Here is a 25,666-nt window from a genome sequence, read left to right as displayed (position 1 = left end):
CCAACTCTGTGTATTTGGCCAGGAGGGCCAAGGTCAGAGAGCTGATTGCTTATGTTTCCAACTCAACATCACTTGCAAATATTTGGTCTTCTAAAAGAAAAGATGTGACTCCTAAATACCCATATCCTTACCTGTGTTCTTATCTTTCAGGAAAAAAAAAAATCCACTGTGATCTTCATTGCCAGTGTAATGATGTTGATATCACAGATACTATCAGGGAGTAAAAATTCTTAAAGCAGAGACTATAATTATATCCTCTTTGGGTTTTGCAAGATGAGTGACACTTGTGAGTGGCTGCTGCAAAAGCTTCATGGCATCATGTTATATGGTGAGTAAAAGAAAGTGACATAGTTTCATCAACACTGGCCTTTTGAGGAACATGTTAAAGAGCTCTAGCACATTGGAAAACATGATGTCTGTCAATCTCTGAAACAAAAATCATTATAGAAATAAAATTTAAAGTTAAATATCTTTATGGAGTGCTTATGATGTTAATGGGCTAAGCATATATTGTATAATACTTACAGTAATCCCATGTTTTATTAACCCCAATATGCAAATGCAGAAATTAAGCCATAGATTCCAGTCTATTTCTATTTTCTGTATTCTAAATTCTAGTAAGTGGCAAAGTTGTTCTTCAGGCCAGATCTTTTATTTATTTATTTATTTTTAACTTTACAATATTGTATTGGTTTTCCCATATATCAACATGAATCTGCCACAGGTATACACATGTTCCCCATCCTGAACCCTCCTCCTTCCTCCCTCCCTGGACCATCCTTCTGAGTTGTCCCAGTGCACCAGTCCCAAGCAACCAGTATCATTCATCGAACCTGCACTGGCAACTCGTTTTATATAAGATGTTATTCATGTTTCAAGGCCGTTCTCCCAAATCATCCCACCCTCTCCCTCTCCCACAGAGTCCACAAGACTGTTCTATACATCAGTGTCTCTTTTGCTGTCTCATACACAGGGTTATTGTTACCATCTTTCTAAATTCCATATATATGCATTAGTATACTGTATTGGTGTTTTTCTTTCTGGCTTACTTCGCTCTGTATAATAGGCTCCAGTTTCATCCACCTCATTAGAACTGATTCAAATGTATTCTTTTTAATGGCTGAGTAATACTCCATTGTGTATATGTACCACAGCTTTCTCATCCATTCAACTGCTGATGGACATCTAGGTTGCTTCCATGTCCTGGCTATTATAAACAGTGCTGCGATGAACATTGGGGTACCCGTGTCTCTTTCAATTCTGATTTCCTCAGTGTGTATCCCCAACAGTGGGATTGCTGGGTCATAAGGCAGTTCTATTTCCAGTTTTTTAAGGAATCTGCACACTGTTCTCCATAGTGGCTGTACTAGTTTGCATTCCCACCAACAGTGTAAGAGGGTTCCCTTTTCTCCACACCCTCTCCAGCATTTATTGCTTGTAGACTTTTGGATCGCAGCCATTCTGACTGGTGTGAAATGGTACCTCATAGTGGTTTTGATTTGCATTTCTCTGATAATGAGTGATGTTGAGCATTTTTTCATGTGTTTGTTAGCCATCTGTATGTCTTCTTTGGAGAAATGTCTATTTAGTTCTTTGGCCCATTTTTTGATTGGGTCATTTATTTTTCTGGACTTGAGCTGGAGGAGTTGCTTCTATATTTTTGAGATTAGTTGTCTGTCAGTTGCTTCATTTGCTATTATTTTCTCCCATTCTGAAGGCTGTCTTTTCACCTTGCTTAGAGTTTCCTTTGTTGTGCAGAAGCTTTTAAGTTTAATTAGGTCCCATTTGTTTATTTTTGCTTTTATTTCCAATATTCTGGGAGGTGGGTCATAGAGAATCCTGCTGTGATGTATGTTGGAGAGTGTTTTGCCTATGTTCTCCTCTAGGAGTTGTATAGTTTCTGCTCTTACGTTTAGATCTTTAATCCATTTTGAGTTTATTTTTGTGTATGGTGTTAGAAGGTGTTCTAGTTTCATTCTTTTACAAGTGGTTGACCAGTTTTCCCAGCACCACTTGTTAAAGAGATTGTCTTTAATCCATTGTATATTCTTGCCTCCTATGTCAAAGATAAGGTGTCCATAGGTGTGTGGATTTATCTCTGGGCTTTCTATTTTGTTCCATTGATCTATATTTCTGTCTTTGTGCCAGTACCATACTGTCTTGATGACTGTGGCTTTGTAGTAGAGCCTGAAGTCAGGCAGGTTGATTCCTCCAGTTCCATTCTTCTTTCTCAAGATCGCTTTGGCTATTTGAGGTTTTTTGTATTTCTATACAAATTGTGAAATTATTTGTTCCAGCTCTGTGAAGAATACTGTTGGTAGCTTGATAGGGATTGCATTGAATCTATAAATTGCTTTGGGTAGTATACTCATTTTCACTATATTGATTCTTCCAATCCATGAACATGGTATATTTCTCCATCTATTGGTGTCCTCTTTGATTTCTTTCACCAGTGTTTTATAGTTTTCTATATATAGGTCTTTAGTTTCTTTAGGTAGATATATTCCTAATATTTTATTCTTTTCGTATTTTATTTCCCATATATCAACATGAATCTGCCACAGGTATACACATGTTCCCCATCCTGAACCCTCCTCCTTCCTCCCTCCCCGGACCATCCTTCTGAGTTGTCCCAGTGCACCAGTCCCAAGCAACCAGTATCATTCATCGAACCTGCACTGGCAACTCGCTTTTTATTCTTTTTATTTTATTCTTTTTGTTGCAATGGTGAATGGAATTGTTTCCTTAATTTCTCTAATTTCTCATTATTAGTGTATAGGAATGCAAGGGATTTCTGTGTGTTGATTTTATATCCTGCAACTTTACTATATTCATTGATTAGTTCTAGTAATTTTCTGGTGGAGTGTTTAGGATTTTCTATGTAGAGGATCATGTCATCTGCAAACAGTGAGAGTTTTACTTCTTCTTTTCCAATTTGGATTCTATTTATTTCTTTTTCTGCTCTGATTGCTGTGGCCAAAATTTCCAAAACTATGTTGAATAGTAGTGGTGAGAGTGGGCGCCCTTGTCTTGTTCCTGACTTTAGGGGAAATGCTTTCAGTTTTTCACCATTGAGGATAATGTTTGCTATGGGTTTGTCATAGATAGCTTTTATTATTTTGAGGTATGTTCCTTCTATTCCTGCTTTCTGGAGAGTTTTTATCATAAATGGATGTTGAATTTTGTCAAAGGCTTTCTCTGCATCTATTGAGATAATCATATGGTTTTTATTTTTCAATTTGTTAATGCGGTGTATTGCATTGATTGATTTGCAGATATTGAAGAATCCTTGCATCCCTGGGATAAAGCCCACCTGGTCATGGTGTATGATCTTTTTAATGTGTTGTTGGATTCTGATTGCTAGAATTTTGTTAAGGATTTTTGCATCTAAAAATATGGAACACTTCACGAATTTGCATGTCATCCTTGCACAGGGGCCATGCTAATCTTCTCTGTATCATTCCAATTTTAGTATATGTGCTGCCAAAGCGAGCATGGCCACATCTTTTTTAATGTTGTTTTTTTTTATTGTGGGAAAAGTCACATAATATAAAACCATATTGAACTGTATGGTTCAGTGGCACTAAGTACATTCACATTATTGTGCAATTCTCACCATCATCTGTCTCCTGAAGTTTTCAGGACCAGATCTTTTTAGGGTATTCAGAGATGGTCATATGCTAGTTAAATCAAGAGACACTGATGGCTAAATGAAAATGTTAACTATTTGTGGATGATACCCCTTCCCAAAGGGCATAATACCTTTTCCCCTGTCCATGACAACACTTGTCTTGTGTCACCATATCTGTGAAGCTGTGTCATTATTCAGAAATCTTCAAAGGGACTCTGTATAGTGTTGGAAGATGTTTCAATTGTCTCTCTCTCTTTCAATCACACATACACACATGAACACCCAGACACACAGACACACACACACAAAATCTCTGATAACTAGAGTGATTTTCCTCTTCACCCCACCCTCTCTTGCCTGGGGCTGCTCTGGACAAGTCACAAAACTCTGCCTCTGATTAGGTACTTTGTGCCTGGAACACCTCACTCATCCGATGGTGTCTTCTTTCTTTAGCTTGGGTCCTGCTGTATTCCCACAGTAGGTATGCTTTATAAATCAGTTCTTCCCGTGATGTGCTGTGATTTTAAAAACAAACAAAAAAACCCAAGAAACTTAGGGAGGTGATGGAGGTTCATTTTTTTTTTTTCAAGTTTGATAGATATACAAGTGTAAACAAAGTGAAATGAGCATTGTGACTATCAAAGATTGTCCCAAACTGACCTGAGAAGCATCTTGTAGGACGTGTGTTCCTCAGGGTGCTGGGCTATCCTCCTGTTCCCTCTAAATCATTTTTCCCGAAGGATTAGTGAAACCTTTTGCCTCCTTCACTTATGCAGTTATTTAAGTAGCTTAATGCTTAAAGGTCAACCACTTGCCCTCTTTCCAAGCTTCTGAGAGACACCTTGCTGTCACCTCCCCCCTAAACACCATCTATCATTTGTTTACGTCCATTGTCTCTAACATTTACACATTGTAGATGAATACACTTTCAAGCAGTAAGTTCAGTTTACTGGAACCGTGTCTAACCATATTAGCATCTCACCCACAGTGGCTGCCCCATAAAATGTCAGATGATAAGAACTGCTAGAGTTTGGGACTTCTCTTCTGTGGCAGGGAAACCTGGAAGTAATCCAGCTGTTGAGTCAAAGAGAAACCTCACCTGTGGTGTTTCAGATCCATCATGGGTAGAAAATGGAGAGATAAGGTTACACCTAGGGAGGTGCTGAAACACAGGAAATCCAACCAACCCAACGGCCAAGTTAATTAAAGCAGAGCTCTGCCGAGCAGGGTTTATCAATCAGGGAGCTGAGACTCCCCAGTTCAAGATCAAACCCAGCCAGCCTTTAACCGTGGCCAAGAGGCACTCAAGCCCCATTTGAAGCCCAGTCTGAACTTTGCTGGCACCAACCCAAATGCCTATGATGGACTTTGATCTTACAGCTCTAAGTGCCACGGGATTTCAGACCAAACTGAAGCTCAACTACCTTCACGAACAATGACAAAAGAAGGAGACCAGAGAAAAGCAAAGAAGGCCCCCAATTCAATCACATGCCAGGGAAATAACGCTGTGTTGAGAAGCAGCCAGTGTCTCACAAGCTGCTCTTTGAGCCTTGGGTCACAACAGAGACAGCTGTTATCTTCCGCACAGGTATTTGTCTTTGCACATTTCCTGCTTGTGATGAAGGTCTTGTGCATCAGTAGCTTTTGCATAGTAATACGTCTTTCTCTAGTGTGCTTATACTCTCCACACTATGTCATGTGCTGTGCAGTCAGAATTTTCCTGTGGCTCCGATTGTGGACAAACGTTATAAAGGTTTTTCTTTGTTGTAATGATGCTGGAACCAAGCCCTAGGCTTGGAAAGCTGTTCTCATGAGGAGAGCTGGCTGGTCTCAAGGAAGACATGGTGTGTGTGCAGCCCTCATTTCTTACCTACCTTTTTCTTAGGAGGCTCTGTTCCTGGGGTCAGCATGGCGGGCAGCCAAGCGTTGAGAGAAGGAAAGCTGCTGTGCGGTGGGTACTGATGGAGCCGGCAGGCGTGCTGAGTGACGCTCTGCACTGCAGGCCCGGCCCAGGTGTCCAGGACAGAGGGATGTGTGTGACCCACAAGTCATGAACTCAGGAGTCTGTAGCTCTGGGGGTGGGGGTGGGGTTCAGAGCAGGAATTCCTTCTGCTTACATTCACTTTCTGGCAGAGCTGAACCCTTTCCTGGGCAAGGAGTATTTCATTAGTTAAGATGCTAAGTGTCACCTGGAGAAAAGATTACTTTAATTACTAATGACACCAGGAGTGGGCAAAGAATAAAGTCCCGAAGAACTGAGTCAAAATAAGAACAAAACCACAGCTATCTTCTATACAGTTGTGATGAGATAACTGCGTGCTCTCCTGCCTTCCCTCTGAAGGTGATTCTAAAATGAAAACCTTGGTCATGAAGTTACCTACATTTATGTTCTTTCACCTCCATATGTTAATCTCCTGCAAAGACAGGAGTTGGGGTCATGGGCTCACTACGTGATACGTGGCCCCTCTGCATTTTGTATTGAGATCCTGGGGCTGGAGGAGGAGGCTTGATTGCATTGATGTCCTTTCACTCAGTAAGCTAATGAGAGCAGGCTTTGTTCCATGTTGAATTACTGGCATTACTTTAAAGCATTAAAAAGTCATTTAAAATAGTCTTTTAAAGCAGTAAAGGACATAGACTATTCTCTTTGGGTCTTCTAATCCAAAGACTAGAAATAATAGGATAACAACAGTCCTACACCCATTTATTTCTGTGCATTATTATTGTCCTTCCCTTGCTGTCTCCTATTTTGACCACGCCTCTCCCTCTCTCCTCCTGACTCTCTACACTCCAGCCCACTGACCTCTGAGTACTCCCAAGGTGCCCCAGACTGGCCTTTGCACCTGCTGTTTCCGCAGTCCACCTGCTCTTCCTCAGCATCTGTATGGCTCAGCCCCTCATTTCCTCCGTTCCTTCCAGGTCTCTGTTCAGTTGTCTGCATCTATCTTAGCAAGGCCCTCTTCCCTGGCCGCCTGCCTAGAGTCTTCTGTACTAGACACGTTTTGTCTTCCTTCTTGGCTTTGCTTTACTCCTGAGCATTTACTGTTATACTATAAATATATACACGTTATAAATTTTATTTTTAGGTTGTTTTGTGTTTGGTCCCCAAACAGAATGTTAAGAACAGACAGTGCTTCTTTATTTTGCTCCCGGTTGTATTAAGACCTGGGACTTAATAGGAAGTTTTGAATGAATGGATGGTACCAGGCTCTGTGCCAGCCACTCATGATCAAGCCAAACATGGTGTCTCATTGCAAGAAGTGTCTAGTCTCATGGGAAAGACAGTTTTTAAGGAAGAAATTGAAATGAAACTTGCTTCCTGTAGGGAATTACAAGGGTGAGCAGCCAAGGAGCCTTATCTGGTCTCCCGATGTTTAAGCTGAGATCTGAGCTTACAGGAAGGGCAGGAGACAAGAGAAAATACGGGCAGTTCCAGGTGGCTGCAGCCAGATTGTGAGAAGTGAGATGCATCTGGAGGTGCAATGAAGCTCACAGGATGGGCACGGGTGGGAGTGGGGAGGTTACGGAGATTGAGCAGTACGCAGTCAGGCAGAGGTTCTAAGCAGGGAGATGGCATAATCCAGAATAGCATTTTAAGCAGATTTGAGAGAAGTCAGATGAAAAGTTTCAAGGAAGCGGACCCTTCAGTGTGTGCAGACTGTCAAATATTTCTCCAGGAAAACCGGATGACTCTGAATGAACAACAATAGTAAGGACAGAGGGTACGTACAAATGGAACGATTTCTTCAGGTCCTTACAATTCTAGGGACAGAACGAGCTCATTCCCGCCTCAGTATTTCCACCCACTATGTGCTCCTCGCTGGAAATGTTCTTTTCATCCATCCAAAGCTGCCCCGGCTTCCTGAGCACAAGTGCAGTCCACCTCTCCAGAGAACATGTCAGGAGCTCGCTCTGTCCTCACTGATATTTCTTCCCTTTGATCTCTTGAGACACTCAGGTACACACTGCACACAAATGGTCTACTTTCTTGAATAAACGGATACCTTATGACCCCGAGTAGAATGTCTTCTCCTTGCAAACAAGGACCAACCCTCCTCCACATCCCACCCACCTAGAGAACGGATGAGACATACTAGGGTCTTCCAATGTAAACCAATTGATGAAGGTCCAGATTATTAAGTATACATTGGTATTTTGCCATCTTAGAATGACACATAAAGAGTCTCACTTTACACATGAGGACATTTAGCTCAGCAGGAAAAACCAGGCAGAAGAACTAAGCGTTTGTGTGATTATCCAGCTATAATTTAGTGGAATGAAAATGAGCCAGGAAAAAAAAGAGACTGGAAATTTCTCTAATATGACAAGACACTTGTAAAGGATAAAGGTAGAATACCCAAAATTTAAAGGCAAATCAGGCAGTTGCCACAATACACAGTAGGATCTAAAAAACCAAATTCAGGGGTTTGGCCGACTGTATAAACAACCAAACCCTCAAGATGGTATTTATAGCCAACGTAATGAAGTGAAATATGTAGGAACAGTTCTAGGGCGGGGGGGTGGCGGGGGTCGGGGTAGAGATATTATAGCGTTTCTTTCTGTTGTTTTGTACTGATTCAACAGTGATTACTTCACTCACATATTCTGCCAGTGTCTTTTCCTCAGCTCCCAAGGACCAGTGAATGGATCAACACGAAATAGTGTGGTGTTTCTTGATTCCAGTTCAAAACTCACAGTATGTTGCAATAAACTCTCCTTTCTATCTTTTGGTGAAGATTTGAGGTTTTGTTAAGACAGACAATAAATGGGAATCACATTGCTGATCCAGATCGAGCCATTTGTCAAACTGTTACAATATGCTCGGACATGTTGCTCTGTTGCTCAAACTGTGCTACAATTATCCTGTTTATTTTGTGTGTCAGTTACAACATGATGGGGATGTCAATCACACAGCTCTGGTTACAGGCGTGTCAGCATTTCTATTCTAGGTGCTTATAGTCAAGAGTTTATAACTTGGCCATAAAAACTAACCATGGAATGAATCTAGGCACATAAAAGCCACTTCCCAGAAGACTATTTTTTTAAATACAAATTAGGAAAAAAAGCTCTACATGTTCTGCTATTCTTACATTACCTGCCAGTCTCCAAATAAAGTAGCAAATTGTTTTTCCTCATTTTCATTTTTTAAAAAATTTTCTTTAGATAGTGAACTTCAGGGCCTTTTGGTGAATTTTTGACCTGACTTGTCTGGTAAAGATCAATTGGAGTGAAAAGTACTAAACTCATTTTTTGTTATGCAAAAGTATTTTCCTGGAGGTCGTGAAAGGGGGAGGCAAGCTTGGCTGATATTAAATCTCAAATCTGAGTTCAAGACTCTATTTCTGGGTGCAAACAAGACACTGGTATTACAAACGTGCATTTCGAGGCTCTCTCTTTTTGAAAGATCTCTAAATTTTTAGGTAATGGAAAACTGCGAGATCAAAGATTTAATCCTATTTTCCTTGCAACTTCAGTGACAGATATTTGCTGCAAACTGTGTTCCAGATACTTTATGAATATTAGGCCATTCAGTACTCATTAGTAATCAATACTCAAACTAATGCTGCAAAGAGGAACAACTGCTCTCAGTCTATAACTGAGGAAACAAAGGCTCAGACAAGTTAAGTAACTTGCCATAGGTCACACAGTGGAGTGGGAGCAAAACCCTAGCCCATGGATCGAGAGGCTCAGTCTTTGGGTATTCCATATAGTCATAACAGAGGCAAGTCATGCCAGAAAGTTCCAGCGCTTCACTGGAATAAACTATTTACAGTTAAACACACACTTGAAAGGGCTTAACACTAACATATAGTAAATGTTTGAATGGCAGCTTGTAAGGCTCTGCAAGGCTGGGTCTAAGTAACATGTGGACACAGGCAGCCCCTCCAATTAGAATGCCCATTTTTGCTCATGTTGTAGAAATTTGGCAATTGCCCCAGTCATCTTCAATATGTTAGAAAAAGTTTGTCATGATCCAAAACTGAACATGAGGGCAGTAAGTAGCTCTGACTCAAAGTTAGATACTCTCTTGCTCTCAAAGAAGACTCACATCCTGGGTTTGGTCAAAGCTGGTCTAAATATTGATGGGTTAGCCCCAGATGGGGATTCATATTCGTGTATGTTGAATTTGTCCTCACGCAGCTGCTAGATAATAAAGTTTTGATTTGATCAGATCTATTCACAATACTTGGAGAAGGCAATGGCACCCCACTCCAGTACTCTTGCCTGGAAAACCCCATGGACGGAGGAGCCTGGTGGGCTGCAGTCCATGGGGTCGCTAAGAGTCGGACATGACTGAGCGACTTCACTTTCACTTTCCACTTTCATGCATTGGAGAAGGAAATGGCAACCCACTCCAGTGTTCTTGCCTGGAGAATCCCAGGGACGGGGGAGCCTGGTGGGCTGCTGTCTATGAGGTCGCACAGAGTCGGACACGACTGAAGCGACTTAGCAGCAGCAGCATTCACAATACTTGGGGTTTCTCTGGTGGCTCAGTGGTAAAGAATCTGCCTGCTAATGCAAGAGATGTGGATTTGATCCCTGGATCAGGAAGATCCCCTGGAGAAGGAAATGACAATCCACTCCGGTATTCTTCCCTGGGAAATCCCATGGACTGAGGAACCTGGCGGGCTACAGTCCATGAGGTCACAAAGAGTCGGACATGACTTAGCAACTAAACAACAACAACAAACACTCCCAGTAATTAGCAGTCACAAGTCAAATTCACTATTTTTTCATGGTTTTCAGAAAGCACTTTTCCTTCTAATGGTTCGTAATGAAGGAGAAAGGAAGGAAAAAAAAAAAAAACAAAACAAGAGAAGAAAAGGGAGCAGGAGGGAGACGAGGAGAGGAGATGTGATCTGTATGAAAAGCATTTTAAAAACAATCATTGACCAAAAGGGACTTCAGATACACAAAATCCATTATTGTCTTTCATCTTTTTCATAGTGCATCTATTTTTATCATAAGCCCAACAGGCAAATACCAAGTCAGCTTCACTACTTGGCATGGAGCCTGCAGTAATATTGATGATATAATATCAATCATGATTATAAGTTACCCTGTTATCATCATGTGAATATTATTTTATAAGCTTTAATAAGTTGCTTGAGCATTTAAGATGAAGGGTTTAAAAGTCTAAATTCATATTCATGCCAAATATGTAGGACATATTTTTATTAATTGTTCTTGTCCCTTGGGTCAGTAATAGTTTATAATCATCATAAAATTTCATTCTTAATTCCTTTTAATTTATCAGAAGGAAAATATGGATAGTTATTACCCAATTAAAATACTCCTGATGCTTTTAAGGTTGACATTATGGGGTTTTTGGAGTTTCACTGAAGACAATTAAAAAAAGAAAGAGTACCGCATGACTTCAAACTGTTTTAAGTGCTCGAGTTTGCAGAGATATTCAGCTGTTCAGTATCCTATTTCCACCTGTCTGTTCTCTTAGCATCTGTGATGTAACCAAGGGAAAATTGGAACATTTTTAACCACACGAAAGGTGCCAAAGTGTGTGACATAAAGACAAGACTATTCATTTGGTGGCTAGAAAATCTGTTCTGATACTACACATCCTTGGCTTATACTAATAGTTGGCTAGGGCAAGGACCAGGAAGATGATCAGTGGAACACTCACAAAAACCAGACAGATGCATGAATCTATGTCCTTGGCTGGACCAAGTGCTACTCACTTTGTGAGAGACACAGAGGTGTGCCCTTTAGACGGATGTTCTGTGGTGATGATACATTTTTTCCCAGATGGTTCCAATGCTACTAGCCAGAAAACAGCCCAGCAGGGCAGCTCAGTTACAATGATTATGATTTCTTCCAGAGAAATTAAATGGGTCAAAGTGATAGCCACAAAAATAAAATGCCTAGTCATCAGAATTTCATTCCAATTCATTATGAAACGATCGTGCAGAATTTAACCTCATACCTCTTTCTTTGACTTGCTCAATTTCTACCTCCTTTCTTCTCTGCTTGATCATGACCTTATTTGATCGCAAACTTAAACCAGAACAGTACTGAAATCTTTTAACTTCCTTCCCTTCACTTATCAGAATATCTTAATTTCACGCACACATGAGTCCAGTTTTCTAAAGAGAAAGCCCTCCAATTCCTAAACTTCTAAAGGTTTACTTAAAGAAAAAGAAAATGCTCTTGGGGAGGGGGATACTGTGAAGATGCCTTATTCTTGCCCAGGCTTTCAAACAATTAAGGAACTGCTCTAGCAAACAAAGAATAAGTTGAGTCTTGGCAGTGATGAGTTGGTGGGTATGCTCAAGGTAAGCAGAGTCACGTAAATATATGCAAATAGCATTCACCTGTTGTATCGTATACAGAGGACAAGATGGTTGGTTGGCATCACAGACTCAATTGACATGAGTTTGAGCAAACTCCAGGAGATAGTGAAGGACAGGGAAGGCTGGCATGCTGCAGTCGGTGGGGGTCGCAAAGAGCTGGACAGAACTGAGTGACTGAATAACAACAAACTGCATTGTTTTTCACCTAGTGTGTGCTCTAGTTCACAAACAGATCTGGAGCCTGTTGCCTTATTTGGCAAAAATAAGCATCGCTCCAGCTCCTAGAAGCAATTCACTGCTGTCTCCTAACACATCGGTCATTTGTGAATGACATTTTCTAATTAAATAGGCACATTTTCACTAGAAATACTGGATCTAGTCTACTAGGATCCGTATCAGAAAAGATGATGAAATACTGGGCATTCTTAAAAAAAAAAATTGGGCTTTCCCCAAAGGCTCGGCGTAAAGAATCTTCCTGCAATGCTGGAGACACAGGAGACCTGGGTTCTATCCCCAGGTAGGGAAGATTCCCTGGAGAAGGAAATAGCAACCCACTCCATTAATCGTGCCTGGGAAATCCTACGGACAGAGAAGCCTGGCAGGCTATAGTCCATAGGGTTGCAAAGAGTCAGACACAACTGAGCAACTGAGCGCACCCACACAAATACAAATAGTACATTTTTAAAAAGTACATTTAAATGTCAGTCATTTCTTAGATGGGTCTCACCCACCTGGCACATTTGGCCTCATTTGTTATGTTCTGTTTTAGCATGAGACTCTAATGCCTGAACACAAGTTACTCCTGTTCTCAAAAGTTATGAATTTTGATATATGGCCCCTCATTATGAAAGCTTACCTCTTTTTGGCTTCACCCAGGTAAGTGCATGACTCTGGGCTTTTCTTGAAGGCTCCAACCTGGAATATGGGCTCTGCAGGCACCGACTTGTACAGCAAAGTCCCACACGGGCAGGTATCACTGCCTCTAGTGAGCTGGGAAACTCTAGCCAGAGAACATGGAGTTGCTAAGTCTTTCAACGTAGGACGGGAGCCCCAACTTTTAAAGAGGCTAATCCAAACAAGTGACAAACTGCTGTACTTCAAAGACAGGAAATCCCTTCAATCGTTAAATTGTAAGGACAGAAAATGACCTACATTCAGGAAAACGGGGAGCTAGGAATTCAACATCATGTTTGTTCCAGTTTAATGAAGCGTGTTTGGTGAATATTAACTGGTTCTAAGGATTCCTATTCTGAGTAGCCACCAGAAACCCACATTTTCAAGATCTTATTTTAAAAAGTCACTTTAAAAAGTTCACAGCAGTTTGAAGTTATTGTGTAAAGACTCTCTGTAGGCCAGTTTTCACCCTTAAAATTTGTCTGGTTTAAAATTACAAATTACTCAGCATGTTTAAGAAACCGTTATGAACATGTTTTAACATATTCCTAAACGTCAAAACTAAGAGAAGGCATCACCCTGCAGTGCAGCTTTGGAAAACAAGCAGATGGATTGTTTCAGGTTTGACAGACAGACTGAAGTTCCTCAATGGCAAAACATGCGATTCTTCAGTAGTTTTTCCCAGCTCAGAATGCAAAGTCTAGATGGACTTCTTGACAACTGCCAAAAGTACTTCGGGCTGTGGAGCTAGCAGTTTGAACCATGTGAGTATAAGTACTAAATTCTTGCCCAGTTTGCTCAGAATAAAAAGAGGGCCTAGGATAGCTAATGGGGACAGAGATTTGGTGAATGCTGTTTTCTCATGGCAGGGCCTCTGTGCTCCCCCAGCACTGAGAAGAATTCCTGAACAAATATGCGAGCAGGAAGGGAACGGGTGGGTGAAAGTCAGCCCCATCTCAGAACACAAAAGTTGTCCTGTGTTTACGTTTTCAAAAAGCGAGAATCCAAAAAAGAATTGAGATTGGAAAATTCCTGGGGAAACAAAAAGCTTAACCTACATTCCATGATTGTATCAACTTAAGCCTTTCTGAGCAAGGAGGTCAAATTTAACTCTGGTTCCCTGTTTACCAAACAAGTCAACTTATTTTGTATGTATAGCTATAAACTGTGTTCAAGTTTCCTAAGTCAGGCACTCAGGATGAATTATGAATGGAATTAGCCAGCTTGACTTGGAATTTCCTCACTTTTACTGGTCTTTTAAACAAGATTTTTATACATTCATATGTAATCAATGGGACCAACACATGAAATGGTCCTTAACGTAAAACACTCTGTTTTAGAGTGATTTTGCAGTTAAGGAAACTTAAATATGAACTTCTAATGTGGAAAAGGTAGTTTTTACATGCTGCTTTAAAAATGATCTGGAAAACTGATGATCTGGTCACAGTATTTCTGTCAGAAACTGAAATCAAGTTTATATTTTAAGGTACAATTTTAAATGCTTGCTTTCTTTCATGAAGCCAATCTGCTTCTTATAACCTGAGCCTTAGTCACCTTAAAATACATAAATTTGTTATTTGGCTATTGAGTTTTTAAGTTGCAGGGGAGAATAATTTAGATATTCATAAATACGGAGTATAAGGAAATCTTTCCTGAGTGCAAAACTACCTTTTAACCTCTCACTCATCTAAATAAGTGAATGATACAAATATACCTCTTGATTTAATTTTGGCTAGTAGTTATTTCATATCTTAATATATATTCTTTCATATTAAACTTGCACCAGCTTAAAATTTCCCTATAAACTGGCATGTCCAAATTGATTTCCATAACAGTTTGTGTACATAAAAACTAAGAGATCAGGATCAATGTCAAGTTTTGGAGAGAAAAATGAACTTGGGATTGTTTTTTACTCCAACAAGGCACATGTTCAAATTGATCCCATATACATATAAAAGATTAAAATATTTCTCAACTGTTCATGCAGGAAGTAAAATGTAACACATGCCAACTATATTTTTATTATATAGATAATATAACAAAACACTTGGAACGGCTGAAAGGCAATCATTCAAGAATACATAAAAATTTAAAAGAATAAAAAGCCATTGGAAAAAATACTTCTTAGTCACTTAGAATCTAATTACTTGCACGTTTTAATGGTCTTGTATATTTTGATAGTAAAATGTTTTTACAAACTTCTTGCCTTTTCAAGTACCTCAAACACATGAAGAACCAAAAATATTTTTTCCTTCATAATACATTCAAAAGTATCCATCATCTTGACAGAATTGTTATTATAGTAATAATTTTCTTATACCTGATTATAATATTTCTATAGAATGGAAAACTCTGACTTTTCTTTGGAAGGGGGAATAGGGTTTAAAACATGCTTTAATAGTCATATAAAATGTATTCATTCCCAAGTTTCTTTACAAAAACCTTTGATATTACAATTTTATCTAGATTACATTTATAGTTTTGGAATAAACCAAACCTCTTGAATAGGGTTGTGCTAATCTTGGTTAAATTTAAAAAAAAATTACTTCAGTGATATCTACTTGAAGAGAGTTAAAGAAATATTAATCCTGATGTTTTTAGTAGTTATGGAAATACTTTTTTCCTGAGGGACAGCTGAACTTCAATCTGAAATGTGAACACAGAACAAAATAACACAAGTATAAAGTTTCCTTTTGAATTTAATAAAGCAACGAAGAAATGTTTATCGTGAAATTTTAAATACAAAACTTTTAGTCTGAACTCTTGAGAAAATCCTATTCAGTAAAATATTTGTTTCTATATTTGCTCCTTAAACCTTCTTGTCCTTCATTTTTCAAAGGAGCACTGACTGACCACATTCGCAACTGCTGTCTGCAGGGAATGGCTCAAAGTCACCGCCATGTCATCTGTCCCTTCTCCCCAGCAGCCACGGTTGTCAAAAAGAAATTTTATTATTTATATCCATTCTTTTTAATTCTGTTTTTATTAGTTCTCAAAGTCTTTGACAGCAAATGTCAAACCACATTTAAATTGTTTTGATTTTTAACTCCATGCTCCAGGCCAGATTTCAAATACTTTGCAAATGATTAAAACAAAAACAAAAATAAAAACATTGTTGTTTAAAAACTGTTAAAGAACACTTCATTCAGATAAGACCAAAAAGTCTGAAACACGGACAATAATTCCCATTGTAAGTTAATGATAGTTATTTTAAGCTAGAAGTGTCAAGTGAATACTGCTTAGCCAAAGATTCTCGGGTTCTCCATTTGCCTTGGACATTACCTGGCCACACAAAAAATCAAATGCTCTTGCCATCTGGAAAATTAAAAATACAAGGTATTCTCTTCCTCGTAACCCGCACAAGCCTCGACAGGAAACTAAAGGATCTTAGGTGGTAACTTTAACTTACCTCTTCTGGGCTTTAGCAAGTGGTTTACTTAAAAGTATTTACTTCCTTGCAAAAGGCAACTCATTCTTAAATGCAGCTGAAAACCTTGAACAACCCTGAGAAAAAATGATGCCCCGATATGTGTCACTGCCCATTTACTTCCTGTTTCGCCAACTTACAAGTAATTCACTCCTGATACTGACTCTTCAGATGGCAGCGTTTGCATCTTTTTGGACTACGAAACGTGGCCCGTGGTTACCTCTAGCTTAAAAGCACCCATCTTTCATTGGGCGCCGTCACCGTCATCTTTCTTCCTGGAAGACAAATCCTTTGCAGATCTCGCACCCCTCTTTACAAACCTGCGCGGGGCTTTCGGGGGGAGGGGGAGGCAAGACTTGGGTGGGAGCTGCTTCTCTTCACCAGACCGAGGGCTGACTGCAAAGGCGCGGGCTGGGTTCTCCAGCAATTTCCTGCTGATTCCAGATTCCACTCGAAGCAGCGTGGAGAGAAGTCGGACTTCTTTTCCGTGCGGAGTCTCCACGTTGGACTTGGAGAGCCCGTGGCCGTGAGCCCGGGGCTGAGTCCCTGTCCCAGGCCGACGGCCCGCCCGACGGGGAGGGCCGAGGAGAGGGGTCCCCGGGGCGGCGCGCCACGCTGGACTCCAGAGAGGGGGCTGCACGAGGGAGAGCTCGCTCCCACCGCCGCGGGCTCAAACCCCGGGCATGCACTTGAACCCGCCGCGAGGCCGACCGCTTGCCCCGCTCCGAGCGCACCCGCGCCCCGGGCGGAGCCGGACGCGGGCCTCACGCGCTGCTCGGCCTCGGTCCACCGAGAGGCCCAGCCCGGCCCGCGGCGCCGGGGGCCCCACCCAGTTCCCCGGGGTTAGCCCCGCGGCGGACAGCGCATCCCACTCTCGGACCTCGAGTCTGAAAGTGGAGACCGAAGGCCGCCTGTGGCAAAGCTCGGCTTACACTTCATTTTCTGATTTGGAGAAAATGTCACAGGAGAGAGGGTAAAGTCGGGGTGGGGGGGGAGAACCGTAAATTCGAGTTCGAGGGGGGCGAGGGCTGCCTGCTTGCGGCTCCGGGCGGCGCGGCGGCGGGGGCGCCCGGCGGGGATTCCCGGTCTCGCAGCGCACCCTAGTGGCCGCCCTGCGCCTCACCCGGTCCCCGCGACGCTCGCCGCGTCTCCCCGAGCTCATTACAGTCCGCAATATATTATTTCTTCCAAAGTATTGACAATGTGTGAGGCTCCAGTAACCCCGCAGCTCTTGTCTGTAATCAGCACATTTATTCACATTTAGGGACAAGAATCCGAATTAAATCCCCGTGACCCAGATTGGGTTACAGTGTCATTTCCCCTGGATCCTCTTTTAAATCCACTCCACACCGCTTCTGTGTCTATTACATGCTAATTTAATTTTACTGTGGACGATATTTTCAGCATTTGCTGAGGACAGTAAATTTTGTAGTTTATGTTATTTCACTTTTTATGACTTTTTAACACTTAATAAAATTTTATTAGAGCACTTTTGTGTTTACAAGGCCACAAAACTCTTGGCAGGTTGTCAGAAGTCCTTTTTATTATGATCCTACTGATATACTGCGAGTAATGAAATAATCATGTCCAGAAATGTATCAAAGGCCAGAGGGATTATCCCACTTAATAGCTCCACAGATGCGCCCAGAAGAATGCGGACACGCGGCAAGACGGGCTGAGAGGCGGCGGGAGGAAAGAGGCAGCCCCCGCGTCTGTCTGTACCATTTCGGTGCTTTCCTAAAAGGCTACAAGCAGGGTCATGTGACTTTCCGCGGTCTCAATAAAAAAAAAAAAATTATTCTATTGCAATAGTGCTTTTCTTTTTATTCTCCTTGTGTGGGCATTTAAGGCTGTTCTAGTGGCAATGAGGCTGGCCCAGCATATCCGTGTCGGTCAATTCCTTCTCATTTCTAAGTGTACTTTTGTGGCATGTAAGCAGCCGATGGCATTGGTGTTGCTCGTAGGACTTCTCCAGCCCATGCCGAGAGAAGGCACGGGAGGGCCCCAGAAGGGCTCGAGGTGTTTGAAGGAACTCTCCCCCACCCCTTCTGGCAAACCGCACCTTTTACTGTTGCTTTTTGTTTCGCAAAACAGGGGAATAGTCACTGGAGGACTCTGCTTTCTGCCTTGTGCAAAAGAACCACAGTATGCTGCTTTTATTTTATTTTGGTTTTGGGGGGATAAGACTTGCTATGAGGACAGATACTGCAGCTTTTTTTTTTTTTTTTAAAGAACCATTTCCTTTTCTTTTAAATATCCTTGTAGTCATTTAACACACTGGTGTTCATTCTTGCTGCAAAAGAAGGCCATTGTGCTTCCTGACCCCAAAAGCAAGGTGGGTGGCTTTGTTTTATAATTACATTTTCTGTCTTCAGCTTTGTATTTCTCTTGCTCTGTTATTTCCTAAGTGGTGTGCCAAAGTGATCAAAGAGTGAGGCATGGAGTCATAAATGGAGTGATTTTGAAATTGCTGTTGCTGTATCCAGGGCACGTGTTCTTCTAAACTTTGGCTCTGAGGGGCTTTGGCAGTATTTTTCACAAGTGTGTGTGTGCGCGTGTGTGTTGCATGTTCCAAAACACATCACGTTTGGATTTTGGAGTCTGTCATTGTTTAAAACAGCGCCTGGGAAGCATGCCTTTCCCTGGATCGCCTCTACCACACACACGTGTGCGCTCTCGGGTTCCGATATACACAGGGGCTGCTCACCAGGGCTCTTTGATTTCAACTTCAAGGGAGCAGTTTTGTTCTTTGTATGCCATTTGCTAACTGTGGGCAAAACTTGGTGCCTGGTCTGTCTACTGTGTGTACAAGATGGCCTGGGTTCTAGAAAGAGCAACTGAAGGCTAGCAGTCATCCTTTAAGAAAAATTTATGTCCTGAGACCATCTGGGCGGCCATGTTCGTCTTTTTATAGTGTTTTCCATTTGCAGATAGGAGGTGGTTTTTCTTTTTTTCTCTTGTTCAAATGATTTTTCTAATGTAGCTGAAGAACTTGGAAAGAAAATGATCTTAGGCTGGGAGTAAACACTCTTCCTTCATCCTGGTTGTTACTGATGATTCATATGTTTTGCCTTTTACTGCAAGAGTCATAAGACTGGACAGAGAAAAGGGTTCAGATTTTAGCCCTCCAAATTTCAGAGCATTTTACTTAAGGGAATTTATGCACAAGTACAGGAATCAGGAAAGCGTATTAATTTTAATTCTGCTATAAAGTGACAGTTCAATTTTATAAGTAATTTCTGTCTAGGACAATTTAAATAACATTTCAAAGACTGTAATAGCCTTCAAGTTAGAAATATGTTTTATTAGATTATGAAGTAAACCTCTGCTAAGATAGATATTTTGAATGCATCAAAGTGTGTTTTGTAATTCTTATTCAAAAGAGCGGGAGATTGCCTTAAATATGATAACTGATGACATACGTCTTGGTCAGTGGAGAGCCTAGCTAGTGTGCACAGGGATTTTACGGCCCTACTGAAGTCTTCAAAGCTGAAAGAGTCGAGCCCCAATCCTCTCACCTAGGGAATCCATCTTTGAAAAGAGGAGTAAACGAACCAAGCTAGAGGCAGGAAATGGTACCCTCACGTGGCCAATGTGTCAGAAAGCAGTCTCACATGCTGTCAGAAGGCAGGAAGGTGTGGGGGTCCAGAGGACAGGCCCTAGAACCACACTGCTTGGGTCTGACTTCACTCTGTTGCGTACTCTGTGTGTGGCCTTAGACAGGTTGTCTAACCTCCTCGTGTTTAGCTTCTTCATCTGTAAAATGGGACTAATGAGAGTACCTCCCTCCTAGTGTTTTTGAAGGGTTAAAAGAGTTAGTTTATATGAAATACACAAAAAAGATCCTTTAACCCTAGGGAGACTAACTTACCCATTACCTAGCACATGCTGGCACAAAGTAGACGCCACTTAACATTTGCCAGGTGAGTGCGGCTCTTATTTCACGGACAGCCCTGGCTGCTCAGGTGTGACCCAGGGGCAGTAACTCAGTCAGTGTCAGCACCAGGTGTGTGCTTGACTTCACTGAGAACGGCCAGCACTCCAGGAAAAGCTGTGTCTAACTGCTCGTTTAGTTTTGGCTGGGTTTGTATATAGTCTCTCAATTAGCAATTGAGGTATAAAGTTTCCGAGGAAAGGAGGAGCTCAGATTTGGGGAGAAGGGTCCCATATCCAGTGCAGTGCTTTGTAGAGAAGTAACAGATAACCAGTAAGATAATCTAATTTGGGAACACATATCAAAGCACCCTTATCATTTGTTATTCGATAAACTGTAGTTATAGACACTGTACTAAACTCTTTGATACATGATCTCACATCATCCTCACACTGGCCTTCAAATAGGTAGTTATCATAATTCATCTTTTACAGGTAAGAAATATGTAGCTCAGAGAAGTCAAGTGACTTTCCCAAGGTCACACAGCTAGTAAATGACAGATCTGGAAACTTAACCCAGGTCTCTGGGAATGTAAAATTTATGCAGTTAATCAACTTCTGTTCTACACTACCTCCCAATCTGTTTGGTTTTATAGAGCTCCTAATCAATGTGGTCATTTATGATTTATGATATTTGATGGTTTACACCATCATGAAAATGGAAATAATGAAGGTTGGGACCTAGACCTGTTAAGTCTTGAGTCATCAGCATCTTGTACAGTGATTTGAATGCCTGCCAGACTCAGGGGAGCGAGACACAGGCGTGCCTCCCAGGGCCTTGCCTACCGCAGTTCCTCCCACTGCTACAAGTAGATGTTTGAAAAGAGCCAAGGGAGAAGTTAGGATTACTTTCCCCCCTCGTTGGAAAATCATAATTAAGATGAATTTACCTGAAGTATTAAAACAACAGGTGAATGGAATTGCGTGTGTATGTGTGTGTGTGTGTGTGTGTGTGTGTGTGTGTTCAGTTGCTTCAGGCGTGTACGACTCTGCAACCCTATTGACTATAGCCCGCCAGGCTTCTGGCGGGTGATTAAAGACTTAAAAAGCAGAATTCAGACAAGTGGGTGGCAGAGCACTTTTTCCTTTTCATCAAGAGTTCTTCACGGACTTTAAAGATAGTCATTCTCCCAAGCCAGATGACAGGTTTCCTGACCATTTCAGGGGGTAAAGAACAAACTGAGACAATAAGGAAAGCCTTGATCCACATACAAGGTCACTTAAGGGCAGGCAAAGGTGCAGGCGTGGTCTGCTTTAACTACAGGACTACGTGATGGCACCTTTAAACACGTGTGCAGAACCCCAAAAGAGGTCATCAAAGAGCCCACAAGAGAGAGAGAGACTGTAGGGAATAGTCAACACCCCCTTAGTAAAAAATACATCCAAATCTAAATTTCAAAAGTGGATGATGAAAAGACGAAAGCTGATAAGCAGTATACTTTTCTTGAGAAGAGAAGACTCAGTCTTGGGTTGGTGAGATTCTACCACCACCAAAACAATTAGAATTCAACTTTGACTTGTGACTTTACTGCTGGGAGAAGGGGAGGGAAAGGGGAGGAAACGAGGTGCCTCCAAGGGGCTCATGACTCCACACAACTCCAGCTCCCTGCCTTAACGGAGAGGCTTGCAGCCTCACCAGTCCGGATTCACTGCTGGGCATGTAAGGCCAAGCGCTGATGGCGGTGCTGGGCAAGGTTCTGGGTTGACCAGTCCTCTGAGCACTCAACTCACCGTGCTATCTTGGGCTTCTCCTTTTTGAAAGATAAAAGTCATCAGAATGTTAACGCACATTTGCAGAGTTTGGGGAATACAGACTGTATTTAGAGTTCATTTTGAGCTCTTCGCCATGAAGTCTGAATAAATTTTTTTAAAAAATAGATGAGTACCACATTGTGCCTTGCTGAATATTTGATAAGAACAAGAGAAAACTAAAAAAGCAGCATCAGTTGCTGAATTTAACCCCACTGACATAAAAACGTAGCACGATGGACAACAGAACTGAAGCTGAAAATCTCTGAAAAGAAAGAATGGATGATACGCCAGCCATTTGGCAGCAGATATAATTTTAAGCCATCAAAACTTTTAAGGACCTTGAGTCATTTTCTTCAAATTTGACTTGCCTTTCTTTCTGCCTCTGTGAATTTGCCATGTTAAAGTTTATTGCTATAACCAGTTTTGAATGAGGGTGCATCTTTTTTGAAAAGGTCTGAGTACTTTTTGATTATTTGATGGAAAGGATATACACTTTTCCTTCTTATGTAGCTTTCAAACCAACTGCTCTGATATAAATAAAATCTTGAAAAACATTTTTAAGCTAAGAGCACACATTCTGTTCCCTGAAAATTATGTGATTGCTGAAAGCATCTTATGAATGAGATGGTTCTTAGCTCTAGATTAGTCAGCTAGCCGGCAGATCAGATCTTATTCCTATAGTTCCACAGTCGAGAATGAATGCGATGATCAGCAATGCCCAAATGCAAACCTCAAGGCAACAAAGCAGTGAGCCCCCAGGGCAGGCTGTGAGGACAGGAAGCCACTGGAATCTGGTTGCTAGGAGACACTCCTCTTGCTTTTGCTGGCGGCAGGAAGATGTCCTTGAGCGTGGCTTCCCCTGGGGTCGGCTTTGGACAAGCCGCGGATCAGTCTGTCTTTGCTAGTGCAACCCTCCCAGTAGGACTGACCAGTCCATGGCTGCAGGTGACGTGGAGGGGCAATGACGGGCTCTGTTACCTCAGCAAGTTTCTCACACATGCCCTGCCTTTCTGACAGACTCTTGAAATCAAGAACTATTTCATATGTCTATTCTGGGTTTTGAGGATATAACAAAGGTAGATCCCTGTATGATGCTTACATCTGTGAGAATTTTGCAACATGAAATTACATGAAACAGGGGACTGCCCTGGCCGTCCAGTAGTTAAGATTCTGCTTCCACTGCAGAGGTTGTGGGTTCAACCCTTAGTCAGGGAACTAAGACCCCACATGCCATGTTGGGCAGTGAGGTCAAAACAAAACCAATAAATAAATACATAAATACACAAATAAATAAAATGATAGGAAACAGCCTACAAGTGCTGCAGGGGAAAAGAGGGATAGGATAATTAGTTAATAGGAATAGAAAGAGATGCCCTGGGAGAGAGAACTGGGGCTGGGGGTGTTGCTTAGGGAAGGATGACTCTCACAGGAGAATAACATCGACCTGGGAGAGCTCTCTTGGGGGCAGGTGGGGTGGAGGACTGTGAACCTTGTCTCTTTGCTCGCAGAAATATCCCTAGTACCTAGGTCAGTGATTGGTAGAAGGGGCAGCCTCAGTGCTCAAGGGCGTTAAAAAATTAAGGTGCTACTGGCAGATTCTGAGCCTGGTAGAGAAGAAAGTTTTGTGGTTTATAAGTGCTCTTCCTTTTTTAAAAAAAATTATTTATTTTAATTAGGGGATAATTGCTTTACCATATTGTGATGGTTTTTGCCATACATCATTATGAATCAGTCACAGGTATACATGTGTCCCCCTACATCCTGAACCCCTATCCCTCCCTCTCTCCCCACCTTATCCCTCCAGGTTATCACAGAACACTGGCTTTGGGTGCCCTGCTTCATACATCAAACTCACACTGGTCATCTATTTTACATATGGTAGTGTGTATGTTTCCATGCTGTTCTCTCAAATCATCCCACCTTCTTCTTCTCCACTGAGTGTGAAAGTCTGTTCTTTTTTTTTTTTTTCATTATCTTAATTTTATTTTTAAACTTTACAATATTGTATTAGTTTTGCCAAACATCGAAATGAATCCGCCACAAGTATACATGTGCTCCCCATCCTGAACCCTCCTCCCTCCTCCCTCCCCATACCATCCCTCTGGGTCGTCCCAGTGCACCAGCCCCAAGCATCCAGTATCGTGCATCGAACCTGGACTGGCAACTCGTTTCATACATGATATTATACATGTTACAATGCCATTCTCCCAAATCTTCCCACCCTCTCCCTCTCCAACAGAGTCCATAAGACTGTTTCTATACATCAGTGTCTCTTTTGCTGTCTCGTACACAGGGTTATTGTTACCATCTTTCTAAATTCCATATATATGCGTTAGTATACTGTATTGGTGTTTTTCTGTCTGTTCTTTACGTCTGTGTCTCCTTGCTGCCCTGCATGTAGAATCATCGGTACCACCTTTCTAGATTCCATAGAAGTGCTCTCTCAAATGCATTATTTCTCAAATACATGCAGTTTATTTATATGCCAATTACAACTCAGTGAAGCTATTGAAAATACATGATCTCATTAGCTATTTACAACTTGGTGCAGGGCACCTGCTCCTTATTTCATTTCACAGAGGAAGAAACAGAAGGACCCAGAGAGGCAAAGTTTAGATGTTTCAGAAGCCAAGACTTCTGGGTCTTCTGTCTCCACACACCTCGTTTGCTCCCTTCTGGGAGCAGCTCTGCTGAGGGGCCTGGGACAAGGCCAGCCTCTGGTGGAGGAGGCCAGCCGGGAGGCAGTGGCAAATGGCTGTTTATGAGGTGGCTGTGGTGCTGGCTCCGGGGACTGGAGAGGAAGACAGGAGAGCAGGGTTCTCTCTCTCTCTCTTTCGCCCTGTGCTTTGCTCGCTTTGCCTTTCCTCCCCATTCTCCCTCAATCGCTGCCGGGGTCCAGACCTCTGAGGACACTCCTTGCTAAGCGTCACATGTGTGGACTCCATGACTGCCAAAGTGGCCACAGGGCCAGCTTTGGGACAATACTGTACTGCCCAGAGAGGAAAGGGCAACCTCCCCCTCCCCAGTTTTATTGAGATAGAATTGACATATAACATTGTCTAAATTCAAATTATGCAATATAATGCAAATTGCATGTTTGCAAATTTGCATATTGCAAAATGATTACCAAAAAAAAAAGATTAGTTAACATTCATCACCTCATATAATTACAATTTGTTTCCCTTGTGATGAGAACTTTTTAAGATCTACTCGTAGCCATGTCTGAATATACGATACTGTACTGTTAACTGTAGTCACCATGCTGTATGTTGCATCCCTAGGGCTTATGGATCTTACAACTGCAAGTAACTGTAACTTTGGACCATTTTCACCCAATCCCCTCACCCACTGCCCCTGTCTCTGGCAAGTGCAAATCTGATCTCTGTTTTGAGTTTTTTATTTTTTAGATTCCACGTATAAGTGAGATCATACAGTATTGTCTTTCTCTGACTCATTTCACATAGCATAATGCCCTCAAGAGCAACACCTTTTGGATCTGAAGCATGATATCTGTGGCACCTCTTGAAGAGGTCTGATATAAAGAGAATACGAAGAATGAGATTTGGAGCCCGTCAAATATTACTCGTATTTAGACCGCACTTGTGACTGTTGCATTTAAATAGGTATTTAAAAGACTATCTTAATGGGCTTCCAGATCTGGCTTCAAAAATAGTCATGCAACTCTTACATGTGTGAATGAAAATCACCTAGATTTTGACT

The 25,666-nt window shown here is 41.7% G+C and overlaps 1 non-coding gene across 1 annotated transcript; it reads right to left on the bottom strand.

Annotated features, from left to right (window-relative positions):
- Positions 1-3,389: 3,389 nt before the first annotated feature.
- LOC112583158 lies at positions 3,390-3,496 on the bottom strand. The gene has a single exon (XR_003107501.1). It is a non-coding gene; the product is annotated as a U6 spliceosomal RNA (small nuclear RNA).
- Positions 3,497-25,666: the final 22,170 nt, after the last annotated feature.

Source organism: Bubalus bubalis, chromosome 2, assembly GCF_019923935.1.
Source record: "Bubalus bubalis isolate 160015118507 breed Murrah chromosome 2, NDDB_SH_1, whole genome shotgun sequence".
Lineage (NCBI taxonomy): Eukaryota > Metazoa > Chordata > Mammalia > Artiodactyla > Bovidae > Bubalus > Bubalus bubalis.
The sequence above is the reverse complement of the archived record's forward strand: the minus strand, read 5'-3'. Positions and strand labels throughout refer to the sequence as shown.